This window comes from Macrobrachium nipponense, chromosome 2, assembly GCF_015104395.2.
Source record: "Macrobrachium nipponense isolate FS-2020 chromosome 2, ASM1510439v2, whole genome shotgun sequence".
NCBI classification, from domain to species: domain Eukaryota; kingdom Metazoa; phylum Arthropoda; class Malacostraca; order Decapoda; family Palaemonidae; genus Macrobrachium; species Macrobrachium nipponense.
The window spans coordinates 28,702,104-28,719,459 of NC_087201.1; the positions used below are offsets into that span (position 1 = coordinate 28,702,104).

General features: G+C 40.8%; 1 protein-coding gene across 7 annotated transcripts in view; it reads left to right on the forward strand.

Moving 5' to 3' along the window:
* The window catches only part of LOC135220502 (RING finger protein 145-like), a 344,353-nt gene that overhangs the window by 110,212 nt on the left and 216,785 nt on the right, over positions 1-17,356 (forward strand). The window lies entirely within an intron of this gene.

Consider the following 17,356-nt stretch of genomic DNA (forward strand, 5'->3'; position numbering starts at 1 on the left):
CTATATAATCTATAATCTATATATGCATATAGGTTCTATCTATATATATTCTTGCAGGTATCTTCCAACCACGAAGTTTTTTTCCGATTCTCGTTCGTCAATTTCTGGTGAAATATACGCAGACTTCCTTCTTCCATTTATTGAATTTGGTCACGACAGCTGTTTTCGCCTTATGGTATTATCAAGAAACTACTGACTTACAATCTGACCTTTCGGCCTATTTATCTCATCGTGTGGGAGGTATGACCTCGAGGTATGGGTACTGGTTAGTCTAGGGATTAACAGCTTAAGGGCGTTGTTTTAGTTACAAATAATATAAGGACATATGTACTGCGACATAAGAGTGAAGTTTAAACAGTGTTAAATAAATATTCAAAATACAATGCCATGTGCTAGAGTTTCCTTTAAATGTATGTTAAAATTTAATATGTTACATGTTGGTTTTAGATAAAAATTACAAAATTACATACAGGAATGAAAATGACTATAGAAATCTAAATACGGGAGTACAAATATATGATATATTTTATAGCATGCATAAAGGTACAAGAGATAATTTCTGTTTATACAAATGTGTATGATTTAAATTTGAGTGTGTGTGTGTGTGTGTGTGTATGTCCAAAATGGTCTACGTTGGTTAACGGTTGCTGATTCGTGTTGGGCGGGGTCTCAGCGACCTGAGTAAGGATGTTACTTGACTTTCGCTGACGCTGGGTCTTCTCATGCCTTCCAAGGGGCGCGATGTTCTCGGTGGTATTGGATGGGGCGCGCTGTCTGGTCCCCTGTTGGCTTGGGTATTCCTTCTCCTGCTGGAGGGGAGTATATGGTCCGATTCTTGTTGGACGTTCAAGGTCGGCTTCTGAATAGCGATGCTCACTGCTTCCGTTATTAAGAGGCGACCGTAGTTGTCTTCTCTGTGTACGACCTGGGTGCCTTCTATGAGCTCTTGTAGAGATGGCTTCCTGTCGTGAACATCTATGTAATGTTGATGGATGGCCCTTGATTTCTATGAGCCAGCAGACGTCTCCGAAGGGTCGTTGTAGTGTCCCGACCTGTAGTTTTGGCTGTGAGGTTTACACACCTCCTCTGGACAAGTAAATTTGTAAACTACATTCGTGCACATCTCCTTCGGTCCCCCCGGAGCGGTGCTGTTCTTCATTATTAAGGCTGCTACAAGGTTGGGCTTACTATATATCCTGAGGTTTATTTTATGGTAAGGGGCTTTTGGGATTACGCCTCTGTTTATTATCCCACGTAGTGTGCAGCAATCCTCCTTGTATGCAGACCCATAATGTACACGATGGTAAATAATCAAGTTTTTTCCCTCGTTTTTCGCCATGGTGTTGGGTTGGAAAATTCGTCCATTTCTTTTTTATTGCTGCTTCGATAATTGATCTGCATACCCGTGTTTGTCAAGCAGTTGGCGAATTCGGTCGGAGTTCGTATGTATATCTTTCCATGATGAGCTGTGTGTGAAGGTTCTGTTGACATACGCACTCACGACAGACTTTTTTATATGCGTCCGGGCACTCCCCGCGTGCGTTCAAGCAACGGCCAGCGTTCGTTGCTTTCGTATAAACGGTCGTCTAAACTGTCCTTCTTGTTGTTTTACCAGGACATCAAGAAATGGCAAAGTCTTCTGCTGGCTGTGCTCTGTGGTGAAGTTGAGCACTGAGTTTCTTTTCAGAGCATCTCTGGCTAGTTTTTTGGTATCTTCAGGCTCTTTATTGTGACGGAATATAATCGTCGATGTACCGCCTATAATCCTAGGTTTTAGATGTTCTCTAAAGGTCCTTTCTTCGACGGTGGCCATGTACATATTTGCAAAGAGGACCCCTATGGGGGATCCCATGGCGACTCCATCTAAACTTGTCGAAATAATTCCCCTGATGAGAGGAAAGGGGCTTCTGTATGCTAGCTTTCAGCATCTCTCGGAGGACATCTTCGGAAATGGGCAGCGGGTTCTTCTCGGACCTGTATACACGATCAAGAATGATGTCGATCGTTTCTTCGACGGGAACGTTCGTAAACAAACTCTCAACGTCGAGTGAGGCAATGTCGTCTTCTGGTCCTTTTTCCTGTAGGAGATCATAAACTCCACCGCTGATTTCAGTGGGAATATGCACCGGGTATGTAAGGTACCAGCAAATCATTCAGGAACTTTCGCTATCCTATAGGTTGGGGATGTCATCTGAGAGATGATGGGCCTTAGGGGTTACCTGCCTTGTGTGTTTCACTGTTCCGTAGCAGTAACCGGGCCCATAGTCTCCTTTTACCTTAGGGAATTTTACGACGTCTTGCTGATTGTTGGCCCTAGTCACAAGCCTCGACACTTTCTTTCTGAGGTCCTCGGTGGGTCTTTTGTCAAGCGTTGGAATTTGGAAGTGTCCAGGAGGATCCTATCCATCTTTTCAAAATAATCACTTTTCTTCATCACTACGTACATGATGATTTGTCACCTTTCCGTATGATGATGTCTGGGTTGCTTCGTAGTTCTTTAGCGGCTTCCCTCATCTCCTTGGTGATTAATTGGCTTCGGAAATGTCCTCTCTGTCGTCCTGCTTCTCCAACAAGTTCATCAATGACGGTAGGTGTTAGTTCTAGCTTACCATCATCTCGGAGTTGTAAAAGTCGGGTCTATAAGGCCTCCGTTTCTATTCTCTTTGGGCTTCAGTAATGTTGTTTCTTGCATAGTGGCACTGCCAGACCCAGGTTCAGGAGGGCGGACCTTTGATAGGGGCTAAGGTCGATTCCAGCCAGGTTGACGAAGCCATCTTTGTGTCCTCACTTCTCACGGGGCCCCCACCCCCATGGAGGATGAGTAGCTTCTTGTTGTGCCTCGTTGTCACCACCTGTCTGTATTTCCTCTTCTCTAACTCAAGCAGGTCACGTGCTTTTTGTTGGTCATCTAGTGGGCTGTTAATGCAGAAATCTTCCCAACGTTTTCTCTTCTCAACTTCAAGTTGCTGGATTCTTGCTGCGGATTCTTCTATACGGTGTCGGAGTATCTTCTCTACCTCCCTCCATCGTGTCCATGCCCGGCCACTTCTTCCAATACTTTTAGGGCATAGTTTTTCTCTAATACAATTTTCGTTAAAAGCAATTGCTTTAGTGGCATCAATAAGTTTCTTGCAGGTATCTTCATACCGACGAAGTTTTTTCCGATTCTCGTTCATCAATTTCTGGTGAAATATACGCAGACTTCCTTCTTCCATTTATTGAATTTTGTCACGAAAGCTGTTTCGCCTTATGGGCATTATCAAGCGACTACTGACTTACAATCTGACCTTTCGGCCTATTTATCTCATCGTGTGGGAGGTATGACCTCGAGGTATGGGTACTGGTTAGTCTAGGGATTAACAGCTTAATGGGCGTTGTTTTAGTTACAAAGAATAGGACATATGTACTGCGACAATAAGAGTGAAAGTTTAAACAGTGGTTAAATAAATATTCAAAATACAATGCCATGTGCTAGAGTTTCCTTAAATGTATGTTTAAAATTTAATATGTTACATGTTGGTTTTAGATAAAAATTACAAAATTAACATACAGGAATGAAAATGAATATAGAAATCTAAATACGGGAGTACAAATATATATATATTTTATAGCATGCATAAAGGTACAAGAGATAATTTCTGTTTATACATAAATGTGTATGATTTAAATTTGAGTGTGTGTGTGTGTGTGTGTGTGTGTATGTCCAAAATGGTCTACGTTGGTTAACGGTTGCTGATTCGTGTTGGGCGGGGTCTCAGCGACCTGAGTAAGGATGTTACTTGACTTTCGCTGACGCTGGGTCTTCTCATGCCTTCCAAGGGGCGCGATGTCTCGGTTGGGGAGCGCTGTCTGGTCCCCTGTTGGCTTGGGTATTCCTTCTCCTGCTGGAGGGGAGTATATGGTCCGATTCTTGTTGGACGTTCAAGGTCGGCTTCATGAATAGCGATGCTCACTGCTTCCGTTATTAAGAGGCGACCGTAGTTCTTCTTCTGTGGTACGACCTGGGTGCCTTCTATGAGCTCTTGTAGAGATGGCTTCCTGTCGTGAAACTCTATGTAATGTTGATGGATGGCCCCTTGATTCTATGAGCCCAGCAGACGTCTCCGAAGGGTCGTTGTAGTGTGCCCGATGTAGTTTTTGGCTGTGAGGTTTACACACCTCCTCTGGACAAGTAAATTTGTAAACTACATTCGTGCACATCTCCTTCGGTCCCCCCCGGAGCGGTGCTGTTCTTCATTATTAAGGCTGCTACAAGGTTGGGCTTACTATATATCCTGAGGTTTATTTTATGGTAAGGGGCTTTTGGGATTACGCCTCTGTTTATTATCCCGCGTAGTGTGCAGCAATCCTCCTTGTAACATATAACATATTAAATTTTTAAACATGCATTTAAGGAAACTCTAGCACATGGCTTGTATTTTGAATATTTATTTAACCACTGTTTAAAACTTTCACTCTTATTGTCGCAGTACATATGTCCTTATATTCTTTGTAACTAAAAACAACGCCCTTAAGCTGTTAATCCCTAGACTAAACCAGTACCCATACCTCGAGGTCATACCTCCCACACGATAGAATAAATAGGCCGAAAGGTCAGATTGTAAGTCAGTAGTCGCTTGATAATGCCATAAGGCGAAACAGCTGTCGTGACAAAATTCAATAAATGGAAGAAGGAAGTCTGCGTATATTTCACCAGAAATTGACGAACGAGAATCGGAAAAAACTTCGTCGGTATGAAGATACCTGCAAGAAAACTTATTGATGCCACTAAAGCAATTGCTTTTAACGAAAATTGTATTAGAGAAAAACTATGCCCTAAAAGTATTGGAAGAAGTGGCCGGGCATGGACACGATGGAGGGAGGTAGAGAGATACTCCGCCACCGTTATAGAAGAATCCGCAGCAAGAATCCAGCAACTTGAAGTTGAGAAGAGAAAACGTTGGGAAGATTTCTGCATTAACAGCCCATAGATGACCAACAAAAAGCACGTTGACCTGCTTGAGTTAGAGAAGAGGAAATAACACACAAGGTGGCTGTACAACGAGGCAACAACCATGAAGCTAACTCCATCCTCCACGGGGGGGGGGCCCCGTTGAGGGAAGTGAGGAACACAAAGATGGCTTCGTCAACCTGGCTGGAATCGACCTTAGCCCCTATCAAAGGTCCCTCCTGAACCTGGGTCTGCAGTGCCACTATGCCAAGAAACCACACACTGAAGCCAAGAGAATAGAAACGGATGGTAAGCTAGAACTAACACCTACCGTCATTGATGAACTTGTTGGAGAAGCAGGACGACAGAGAGGACATTTCCGAAGCCAATTAATCACCAAGGAGATGAGGGAAGCCGCTAAAGAACTACGTAGCAACCCAGACATCATCATACGGAAAGGTGACAAATCATCAGTGTACGTAGTGATGAAGAAAAGTGATTATTTTGAAAAGATGGATAGGATCCTCCTGGACACTTCCAAATTCCAACGCTTGACAAAAGACCCCACCGAGGACCTCAGAAAGAAAGTGTCGAGGCTTGTGACTAGGGCCAACAATCAGCAAGACGTCGTAAAATTCCCTAAGGTAAAAGGAGACTATGGGCCCGGTTACTGCTACGGAACAGTGAAAACACACAAGGCACGTAACCCCTAAGGCCCATCATCTCTCAGATGACATCCCCAACCTATAGGATAGCGAAAGTCCTGAATGATTTGCTGGTACCTTACATACCCGGTGCATATTCACTGAAATCAGCGGTGGAGTTTATTGATCTCCTACAGGAAAAAGGACCAGAAGACGACATTGCCTCACTCGACGTTGAGAGTTTGTTTACGAACGTTCCCGTCGAAGAAACGATCGACATCATTCTTGATCGTGTATACAGGTCCGAGAAGAACCGCTGCCCATTTCCGAAGATGTCCTCCGAGAGATGCTGAAAGCTAGCACTACAGAAGCCCCTTTCCTCTCTCATCAGGGGGAATTATTTCGACAAGTAGATGGAGTCGCCATGGGATCCCCAACTAGGGGTCCTCTTTGCAAATATGTACATGGCCACCGTCGAAGAAAGGACCTTTAGAGAACATCTAAAACCTAGGATTTATGGGCGGTACATCGACGATATATTCGTCACAATAAAGAGCCTGAAGATACCAAAAAACTAGCAGATGCTCTGAAAAGAAAAACTCAGTGCTCAACTTCACCACAGAGCACAGCCAGCAGAAGACTTTGCCATTTCTTGATGTCCTGGTGATAAAACAAAACAAGAAGGGACAGTTTAAGACGACCGTTTATACGAAAGCAACGAACGCTGGCCGTTGCTTGAACGCACGCGGGGAGTGCCCGGACGCATATAAAAAAGTCTGTCGTGGAGTGCGTATGTCAACAGAACCTTCACACACAGCTCATCATGGAAAGATATACATAACGAACTCGACGAATTCGCCAACTGCTGACAAACAACGGGTATGCAGATCAAATTATCGAAGCAGCAATAAAAAAGAAAATGGACGAATTTTACCAACCAACACCATGGCGAAAAACGAGGAAAACTTGATTATTTACCATCGTGTACATTATGGGTCTGCATACAAGGAGGATTGCTGCACACTACGCGGGATATAAACAGAGGCGTAATCCCAAAAGCCCCTTACCATAAAATAAACCTCAGGATATATAGTAAGCCCAACCTTGTAGCAGCCTAATAATGAAGAACAGCACCGCTCCGGGGGGACCGGGGGGAGAAGGAGATGTGACACGAATGTAGTTTACAAATTTACTTGTCCAGAGGAGGTGTGTAAACCTCACAGCCAAAAACTACATCGGGCACACTACAACGACCCTTCGGAGACGTCTGCTGGCTCATAGAAATCAAGGGGCCATCCATCAACATTACATAGATGTTCACGACAGGAAGCCATCTCTACAAGAGCTCATAGAAGGCACCCAGGTCGTTACACAGAGAAGACAAATACGGTCGCCTCTTAATAACGGAAGCAGTGAGCATCGCTATTCAGAAGCCGACCTTGAACGTCCAACAAGATCGGACCATATACTCCCCTCCTCCCAGCAGGAGAAGGAATACCCAAGCCAACAGGGACCAGACAGCGCGCCCCAATCCACCGAGAACATCGCGCCCCTTGGAAGGCATGAGAAGACCCAGCGTCAGCGAAAGTCAAGTAACATCCTTACTCAGGGTCGCTGAGACCCCGCCCAACACGAATCCCAGTCAAACCGTTAAAGAACAACGTAGACCATTTTGGACATACACACACACACACACACACTCAAATTTAAATCATACACATTTTATGTATAAACAGAAATTATCTCTTGTACCTTTATGCATGCTAAAATAAAAATATACATATATTTGTACTCCCGTATTTAGATTTCTATATTCATTTTCATTCCTGTATGTAATTTTGTAATTTTTTATCTAAAACCAACATGTAACATATTGAAATTTTAAACATACATTTAAGGAAACTCTAGCACATGGCATTGTATTTTGAATATTTATTTAACCACTGTTTAAACTTTCACTCTTATGTCGCAGTACATATGTCCTTATATTCTTTGTAACTAAAACAACGCCCTTAAGCTGTTAATCCCTAGACTAACCAGTACCCATACCTCGAGGTCATACCTCCCACACGATGAGATAAATAGGCCGAAAGGTCAGATTGTAAGTCAGTAGTCGCTTGATAATGCCATAAGGCGAACCAGCTGTCGTGACAAAATTCAATAAATGGAAGAAGGAAGTCTGCGTATATTTCACCGAAATTGACGAACGAGAATCGGAAAAAACTTCGTCGGTATGAAGATACCTGCAAGAAACTTATTGATGCCACTAAAGCAATTGCTTTTAACGAAAATTGTATTAGAGAAAAAAAACGCTATGCCTATAAAAGTATATATATATATATACATATAGATATTATACAATATATATTATGTCTAATATAATATATATATACATACTATATATATATATATAATATATATATATATTATATTATATATATATATATGTAATATAATCATATATATATATACATCTATATATACTTATATCAGATACATATATATATTATATATACATATTATATATATATATACATTATATATATATATTATATATTATATCATTATATATAGGATACATATAATATATATGTATATCTTATATCAATCATATTATATTACTTATAATATATAATCTTAATATAGTTATTATATATATACATATTAATACATGAATACATATATACATATATTATTATAATATATTCTATATATATATATCTAATATGACTATTAGTATATATATATCTATATTATATATATATATATGCATATATTTACATATGTATATATAGTACTGCATACTAATGCCATATGTGTTGCATTTATGGCTGCAAATATAGGTATATATCAGGAAACTAAGAAGGAAAAAGGTGTAATTTTCCATTTTGCCCTTAAAAATTAAGAACTACATAATGAGTGGGCAAGTTTATGTGAAGGTAAGCAATCAAAAGATCTAGCATGTGTCTTAGGTTTGTAGCACTCTATAAACGACTGTCCCAATTCTAAGAAATACAAGTAAAATCCTAGTTTGGGAACAATCTCAAAAGTAGGCATGTATGTACTATATGGAAATAACGTGCCACTTTACATTAATAATAAGTAATATAATTCAAGATGCATGCAACTCTCTTCATTCACAAGACTCAGCATGGTAGAAATACATCCTTATTACTAGCACTAGATTAGTAGAAATGAAATTGTAGTGTGATATGAATAGAGAAACACACAATGATATGATAGTGATAGCAGTTTCCCCAATTTATACCCTTTTTTAGTTTCTTTATGGCACTTCACCTGCTGACGCAATAAGGAGGTAGACAAAGCTCTGCCAACATGGGGGATTTTGGGGAAGTGAACAGACCTTCTCTTTCTCTTGGCCTTTATTCACCCAGCATAATTTACCTACTTTCACAATTTCTTAAACCCTGTACCCCTCATATCAATGTGCTGACTACGAGCAGGTAAGATAAGGTAACCAAATTTAAGTCACACACTTTAATCTACAACCTAGTACTATATAATCAATGCCACTGTTAGCAGAAAACAGGAAAAATTAACCATTATTATGGTCATTATGTCAGACCTCACTATCCTCTTCATTTTGAAATCTCCAATCATCTGCTAGTATGTATTGTAAACTATGGAAAATGATATTTTATTGCATATTGTAAATTACAGAGAGGTACTGGAGAGGAGATGAGAAAAAAAGCAATAAAGAAAGAGTGAGAGAGAGAGGGAGGAAAGGAATGAGGGATAGAGGACATTTGATTGCATGCTGATTCATATGACTTTGCCTTTAAAAGTCAAGAGTAAATGCCATAACTAACACCATTTGACAATCCACTACCTATACCAAAAATTAGCTTGAGATGTCTTGCACACTGTGTCAGAATGACAAATTTTTAATCACTTTTTATTTTTCATAGCTAACAAACCTGAGGTCTCAACAATAGGGTAATTTTGTGCCAGCTGGAAACCGGTTAAAAACAAAGATTGTAAAGCCCAAGGAATCTGTGGCACCTGGCAATTCATGCATATACGAGGTGGAAGCTGGTCACAGACCAGGCATAGAACCTCGTGACGTGATAGTCAAAGTACCATTTCGATCAAATAATAATAATTTGAAATAGAAAAATTATTTGTCTTTAAGAGAGATATAGTTTTAAAGGGTAATACCTTGGTGTCACAATCTGCTCATTGCTTGATTGGTTTGTATGATGGCTGGAGTATGGGACTTTTTGTTTGTTTGTTTGTTTGTGTGGTGCTTTTACATTGCATGGAACCGGTGGTTATTCAGCAACGGGACCAACGGCTTTATGTGACTTCCGAACCACATCGAGAGTGAACTTCTATCACCAGAAATACACATCTCTCACTCCTCAATGGAATGGCTGAATTGAACCCGGAACCACCGAGGTGGGACGCCAATACCATACCAACCACGCCACTGAGGCGCTATGGGGCTTTTTGGGTCAGGGTTTATATTTTCTTTAATTGTCAGGTTATCGTATTTTATTGCTTTGGCAAAGTTTGTTGCCCTACTAAGCTTTCTAGTGTATGCCATGTTGATATGGTCTGCGTTTAATTTTTATGCTACACCTTCATTTTTTTCATTTCTGATAGTTCTTGTCACTAGGTGTGATTATTACAACTGATACAATTTGCTATTTTTGTGCATAACGATGTTCTGTGGACAAACATTTATTACAGTTTTGCATTCTTATGCATACTATATGGGAGGCCAGATTTAAAATATTTTCAACTGCAGAAGTTGAGGTTGGAAATATAACAAGTCTTTCATTTTCCATCTGCACTTTCAAAGGTACACATGGGTCTTCAAAATTGAGAATGATCATCATTGTACTTTGGAATTCATGTGCCTTCCATATACTTTCCAGATACTATAGAATTTCTTCTTCACTGAAATCATGATCTTTATTAAATATGACCCCTCTGCCATAACTAAAATTCCAATTAAGTTGTCTATATTAGTAATCATGTCAACCTCATTTATTTTCATGTTACAACTCATGTATGCTCAAGTCTTGGATATAGAATAGAATATGGAATTTATGCTAAAGCCCAAGCACTGGGACCTATGAGGTCATCCAGAGCTGAAGGGAAATTAACAGTATAAGATTTGAAAGGTGGAATAGAAGAACCTTGCAGTTACACTATGCAAACATAGTTAGGCGAGGGTGGAAAGTAAGATGGAAGAAGAGAATATGAATGGAAGTATAGTAAAAGGAATGAAGGGGGTTGCAGCTAGGCGCCGAAGAGATGTTGCAAAGAATTTTAACGTTTACAGTACATTACACGACGTCCACTGATGGCACTTCCCCCCCCCCTAAAGGGAAGTCTAGGATATAGCATGGGTGACAGTTTCCCCAAATTGAGTGATGTTTTTAGATTGAATACCTCCTACCTTCATTTGCAGGAATTTTCAGAACCGTAAATAGTTAGGATTTTCTGGTTTGGTTTTTTGCTATTATCCTAATGGGTGGTTTTGGGATTTTTGTAATGGAGGCTTCTGTCTTCTTTATTCTTTTTACACCAATCAAACCTTTCTACTCCCAATTTCTGTTTCAGCACGGAAGGACACTTGGCCTTTGGCCTAAATTCTATGTTCCATTCCTACCAGTCAGCTGGTTCATAAACATCAAGCCTTTAAGGAGTCTTTTCACAGAGTCCATGTGTAACTTAAGAACTACCTACTTAAACATTATTTATCTGTTTGCCTGAAATGCTTCATGTTTGTTGAATGATATCCATGCATCCCATTCACTACCAGCTTCTTCGAAAATTTATTCTGATTTCCTGTAATGTTCCAAATCTTCTTGCACTTGTGATAATGAATCATAATTAGTTTGAATTTGGGGTCCAGTAACATGTCAAATGTTCAGCTTCTTTCTACTACTTATTTTCATCATCTTGTTCAGTTATCAGTTACAGAGTAGAGGTTTTCTGCAGAAGCGCACATGCCTAGGTCATGAATGAGAGATCCACAGCCTGATTTTTGGGAGTTGTATGCTATGGCTGGCTTGGAGTGTGCTGGAGGAAGAGCTTTAAACTGTGAGGACTATTTGCATGAAAGCGGTCACCTTGAAAAAAATAAAAACAAAAATTCACCATGAAAGAAGATACTGCAGTAGTTTAATACAATATACTTACACTATGAAGGAAGAAGTCAGCGCAGGGACAGAAAATTTCAGGAATGTGACCTTCTACAGGTTAAGAGCATCAGAAATGTGTAGAAGCTTTCACATACCAGTTTTTTCTTAGTTTTTTCTATACTGTATAAAGCCAGCATAGTTACTCTTAACATGTACAGAAAAGTACAAGATGAATGAATCACCATAAAATTTTTTGTCATATTGTACATCCACTATCCAGTGAGTCTTTCAAAGCCTTACTGGTGTCACTTGTTACCAGATGTGCTCCACCACCTCAGAACTTCCTTAATGAGGAAAAAAGAAAGTTGCAAGGTAGGGTAAGCAACATGACAAATATTAAATTAATTTGTATTTTTCATATCTAACAAACCTGTGGTCTTAACATTAAGCTAAATCTTCTGGCGCCAGCTGGAAACTAGTAAAAGGCAATAAGATTGCTCATGCAAGGAATTGTTGGGATCTGGCATCTGTCATGGAGATGAGATAGGGAGAGGTCAGCGACCCAACTTCAACCACGTGACAGAGGGTGGCTAGAAGTGGGCAGTACATGTTAAGACTGCAGGGTTGTTAGCCATAAAAAAACACAAATTAATTTAAAATTTGTCATTTTATGTATGCAACTTACCAAGTAATTACATAGCTATAGTTTCACTATCTGTTGGCAGCTAGAATTTTTAAAATTCATGGTAGCGCTATTTTGTTTGGCTAGGTGACCACCCCACCCACTTCAGGGGTAGAGAGGAACCAACCCAGCAAAGAAAAGCAGTTGTTTCTGCCGGCTGATGACCATAACAGTGGTTAGCTCCAGCAGAATTTTGAATTTAGTAGAATTTCTCAGTCAATGTCTCCAACATTTGGTAAAGTTTTGCCTTTGGCAGCCAATTTGGCATTGATTAGTTATTATCAGGAATTCATAATTACCAATTTTGATTTTGTTTGTTCATGGTTCACACAAACTTTGTTTATGTTAGTATTGCCGGCGATGTCCAATACTAGTAATCAAAGCATTAGGTACTGTAGCAAAGGCTGAATTAATATGTTAACTAAAGCTTGTTATGACCCATATTCCATTTGCTCTAGTTGTTGGGGTCCAGGTTTGTTAACCTCAGTTAACTAGTAATGAATGTGAGGGTTGGGTGGGTAAGGTGTGGAAGACTTTATAGGCTCATATGAATAAATTTGAAAGAGATAATAAGAGCGGCTTCTAGGGCTAGTGGTAGGAGGCCCTTAGCTACTCGGGTTGATGTTAATATCTCTTATTTCATGTTCTCCATCTGTTTCAAACTGTACAACCTGATCCTAACCCTGGCTCCCTTGCACCCAAGCCTGATCCTGTTGTGAGCCTCGAATCGCAAGTAGATAGGAAATTTCCATTGATTTTGCAGGCCATGGAACATTTTGGAGGTTCAGTTAAAGTTTTCATGGACAAGGTAGATGAAGGTGATGCAAGTGCAAGTGCTAGTGCAGTGGAGGAGGTGACTGTTCATCCTACTGATTCTCCTAGGCAAAGGTCCCTGGCATACTCCCCTAAACCTGGAAGGAGTCATACTGGTAGCCCAAGGGAGGTCAGTGGGGTCTGCCCACGGGTAGCCACCACCTCAATCGGGCCTGTTGTCGTATCCCAGGTCTTGACAGAGCGCTGCTGGAAAGGCATCTCTAAGAAAGTGTCTTGTTTTTCCTCTAATGTTTCGAGTTCATAGGAATCGGCCCCTAGGTGCCAATGGCGCTTTGCTGATGAATCTCGTCCACTGGAAAGGCGAGCGAGGATGGATTTACACTCGTGCACCTTCTAAGAAGGCTTGTGATCTTTCCATAAAGCAACGCCCATCATGTAGTTTCTGGGACAGTCCCAAGTGATTCTCCCGGGACGTTCCTGTTATGGAAGGACAGTCTGCATCTTAGAAGCCTTCTTCCTCTAGGAGACTTTCTTCTTATTCAAGGAAATCCTCTCTAGAGTGATCGATCTAGTGTCATACTTGTGGATGTTCCTACACCAAGTTAGGATCACCTCAATGGCGTGGTTGGCATGATGTTGGCATACCACCTCGGTGGCTGCAAGTTTGATTCTCATTCTCGTGCCTTCCATTGAGATGTGAGAGATATATATTTCTGATGACAGAAGTTCACTCTCAACGTGATTCGGAGTCACAGAGCCATTGGTCCCGTTGCTGAATAACCACGGAGAATCTACCACTCAGGATTTCTTGATCAAAACCTTGTTGTCCTTCCTCTAGACTTGCACAGGATGAATCAGAGATTAAGTAACTACCGCAGAGTTCATCTCAGAATGAGATTCTTGAAGGCAAGAGGCCAATGGACTAAACACATCACCCACGGGAACACATACGTGTGTGGGTGGGAGAGACGGCTGTGGTTCACGGGGACACATCCCTGTGTGGGAGTCACAGCTGTGGTCCACAGGAACATGCACATGTGCAGGAGATTCAGTGCCAAGGCCCAAAGGCCAGTGGGGAACACATACATGTAGGGGAGAGTCAAGGCTGTGATCCGAAGGTGAAGAAGAGGAGGAGATGGTCCTGTGTTTCTTGGAGAGAGGATCAGCGACTAAGTCTTTGATCTTGCAATAAATCCTGTTAGAACAAAGAGGAGAAGACAATGAGGATGGAGAAGACAAAGAAGATGTATGCCGTCTCCTCTTAAGAACATGGCCGTACCTTTCTTGGAAGACCGAGTCGACTGTGTCCAACATACGTTGTGTGAGGGAGTACATAGAAGGGGCAGCAGCAGATGATGTCAAAGTAGAACCCAACTGCAACGTCACGAGAGCAGACAAATTATGTATGCGAGCTGCTGGTACTGCTGTTGGCTGAACAAGAGGCGACCCAAGATGATGCGTAGTTGGTACCAATGGCATCACACAAGAAGGTGTAGCACGAGACCCAGCAGAGTGGACTAGGAACTGTCAAGGCAGCTGACACTGTGATGTGAGAAGACATGAAATAGGATAATAGGCCATCGAAGGTTTGTCCCCCTGATAGGCCTAAAGAGCCTAAACAACTGATATCTTCTGCCTGAACCCAAAACAGAGAAAAAATATGGCGCTGCTCCACCCTCCCGGGTGGGGGAACATTCCCCCCTGAGAAAGACAGGGAAGCCTGAGGCATAAAATCTCCTGATCCCTTTCCCAAAACTTCCAAAGACAAATCAATGGAAGATAGGAAGGGGACAAGCGGTCAAAAGAAGAAGAATCAACTGGAGGAGGTCTAGACAAGGGAGAAGCAGAAAAATGAGTAGATTGGGAACCATTCATCGAAGGAAGAGAAAATCCTTCCCAAGATGGTGCCTCCAACTTCCTTTTGTGCTGCTTTTTGGCAAATCTCCTCCACTGTTCACGAGAACAAGAACAACATTCAGAACAAGGGTTAGTTATGTTACAAACTTTCAATCTGCACCACAAGTTGAATGGGGATAGAACAAGGGTTAGTCATGTTACAAACTTTCAATCTGCACCTACTACAAGTTGAATGGGGATCGGTGTCAAAGAAAACAAGGAATCATAAACAAGGGTAGCCACCCAAACCGGGACATTTCCCCTGAGGCTTACAAGAACTTTTAGCTGGGTTTTGGGATTGCATTATAAAAACCAAAACACATAAAAAAACACTGAACACAAAATCTCAATCAAGAAAATACTGGCAAAGGGTGAAATCCGGAGAGAGCATAAGAGATGTCCTCTCTGAAAGGCAGTAAAAGAAAAACTATTATGTCATGAGGTTGAAGCTGGGTCACTGGCCTCTAGCTATCTCATCTCTGTGAGAGATGTCAGATGCCACCAGTTCCTTACATAAATAATTCTTATTGTTTTTACCAGTTTCCAGCTGGTGCCAGAAGATTTATCCCAGTGTTAAGACCCAGGTTTGTTCTGCACATGAATATAAAGATTAAGAATAGATGGATCTACTAATTCCTACATAACCTTAGCAGATGATTCAAAACAAGTGCCAAGATTGTAAATAAAGGTCCAAAACTTCGGTAATACCCTGCAGTTTCACTATGAGCAGCTGATTGAGAAGTTGGATAATAAGATGGGAGAACGATGATAAAATATGAGAGATTGAAAAATAAGAATTAGAAAAAGGATAGATTTCAACTTGAACTGGTGGCAAGTAGTTTCCCCAAGTTTGAGATTCCTCTTGCCAATCTTAGCTGCAATGTGGAACAAAAAAAATTTCATGATGAAGTTACATGGCTTTGTCATGGCATTCTCTAATTAACAGGGCTCAGCAGCTTTTGATACTGCATTAGGAACTGAGGAATGAATAATTATAAAATGTAAGCTATAAAGTCAAGCACTGGTGCACTTTCAACCATTCAGCACCTAAAACAGTGAAAAGAGTGAGTTTTAAGTAGTTGGATGGCAAGATTGAGATATCCAGAAAATAAATGGGATGAGGTATACTGTACATGGATATAAAGGGGAACTGAAACCTTCACGGTTAGACTAAGAAGTAGTAGTTAGCAAGGTTGGACAGCAAGATGGAAAAAAAGAATAGTACAGGAAAGGCGAGAAAAATGCCTACAATGACAGCACTCCTCACCCCTCCGCCCCTTAACAGGATAGACAGAATACTACTGGATATCTGCATGTTACATTCAGTCACAGTACCTACCATCATTTACCAAAGTACTGAATAAAGAAGCAGTTGCCTGATCCTTCATTTCTTCAGTAACCCTGACTCCTAAAGCAGACATGATGGAATACTGCCTTAGAAAATTCCAAGCCCTGGGAAAAGAAAAAGAGTGCAACACAATGAGTGGTTTATTTGCTTGGCCAAGCTTCAGTTCTGACCCTATATATGATGCAGCACTGAAGTACTCTGATTTAGAGTCCTCTTCAGACTAGTGGCAGCTTTGAGCTTCCAACTTAATGGACTCAACCCTGTTCCCTGATGATTTAATTGACATACTGAGGATACTACAAACAACACAAAGTAGCAATGGAAACTCAGGAAGTTCCACAGCCACTCTTGAGGAGGGATAGGAGGATGTATTCACACCCTCTCTTGAGGAGAGATAGGAGGATGTATTCCACTTCCATCAAAATTCCACTTAAAAGAATGGAGTACTTCTCAAGCAAGAAAAAACCTTTGCTCCATTAACATAAATAAGGGAAGGCGAAAAGGAGGATGAGTGATTTGTGATTCCCCAAACTTTCTCTTCAAGTTTGTCTTCAGAAATTCTGGAGGTCTTGGTATTAATAGACACTGAGCCCTAAGTGGACTACTATGAGATTCAGGGCCTCTGTTACACGGTTTTTTCGCAATAACTTTTTATCCATGCATTTCATAAATATACAGCTTATTCAGAATACACATATATCTACATATAAATTTTGACTGTATTCTGCACTATATAGGTTTAATAAATTTGGTACTTGCAATGTAAAAATTACTTTTTTTGAAGATGGGCCAACTTACTCAGAGAAAAGGTTTCTAACAAACTCGTTACGTAACTTATGACAGCATTTTTTCCCTCTTTCTCGATGGATGATTGGCTATACGTAACGAAGGCTAGACCTCTGGCAACAATGACACAAATTTAAATACAAGCAAAGCAGTACACCTTTATGAACTCTGAAACCTCTC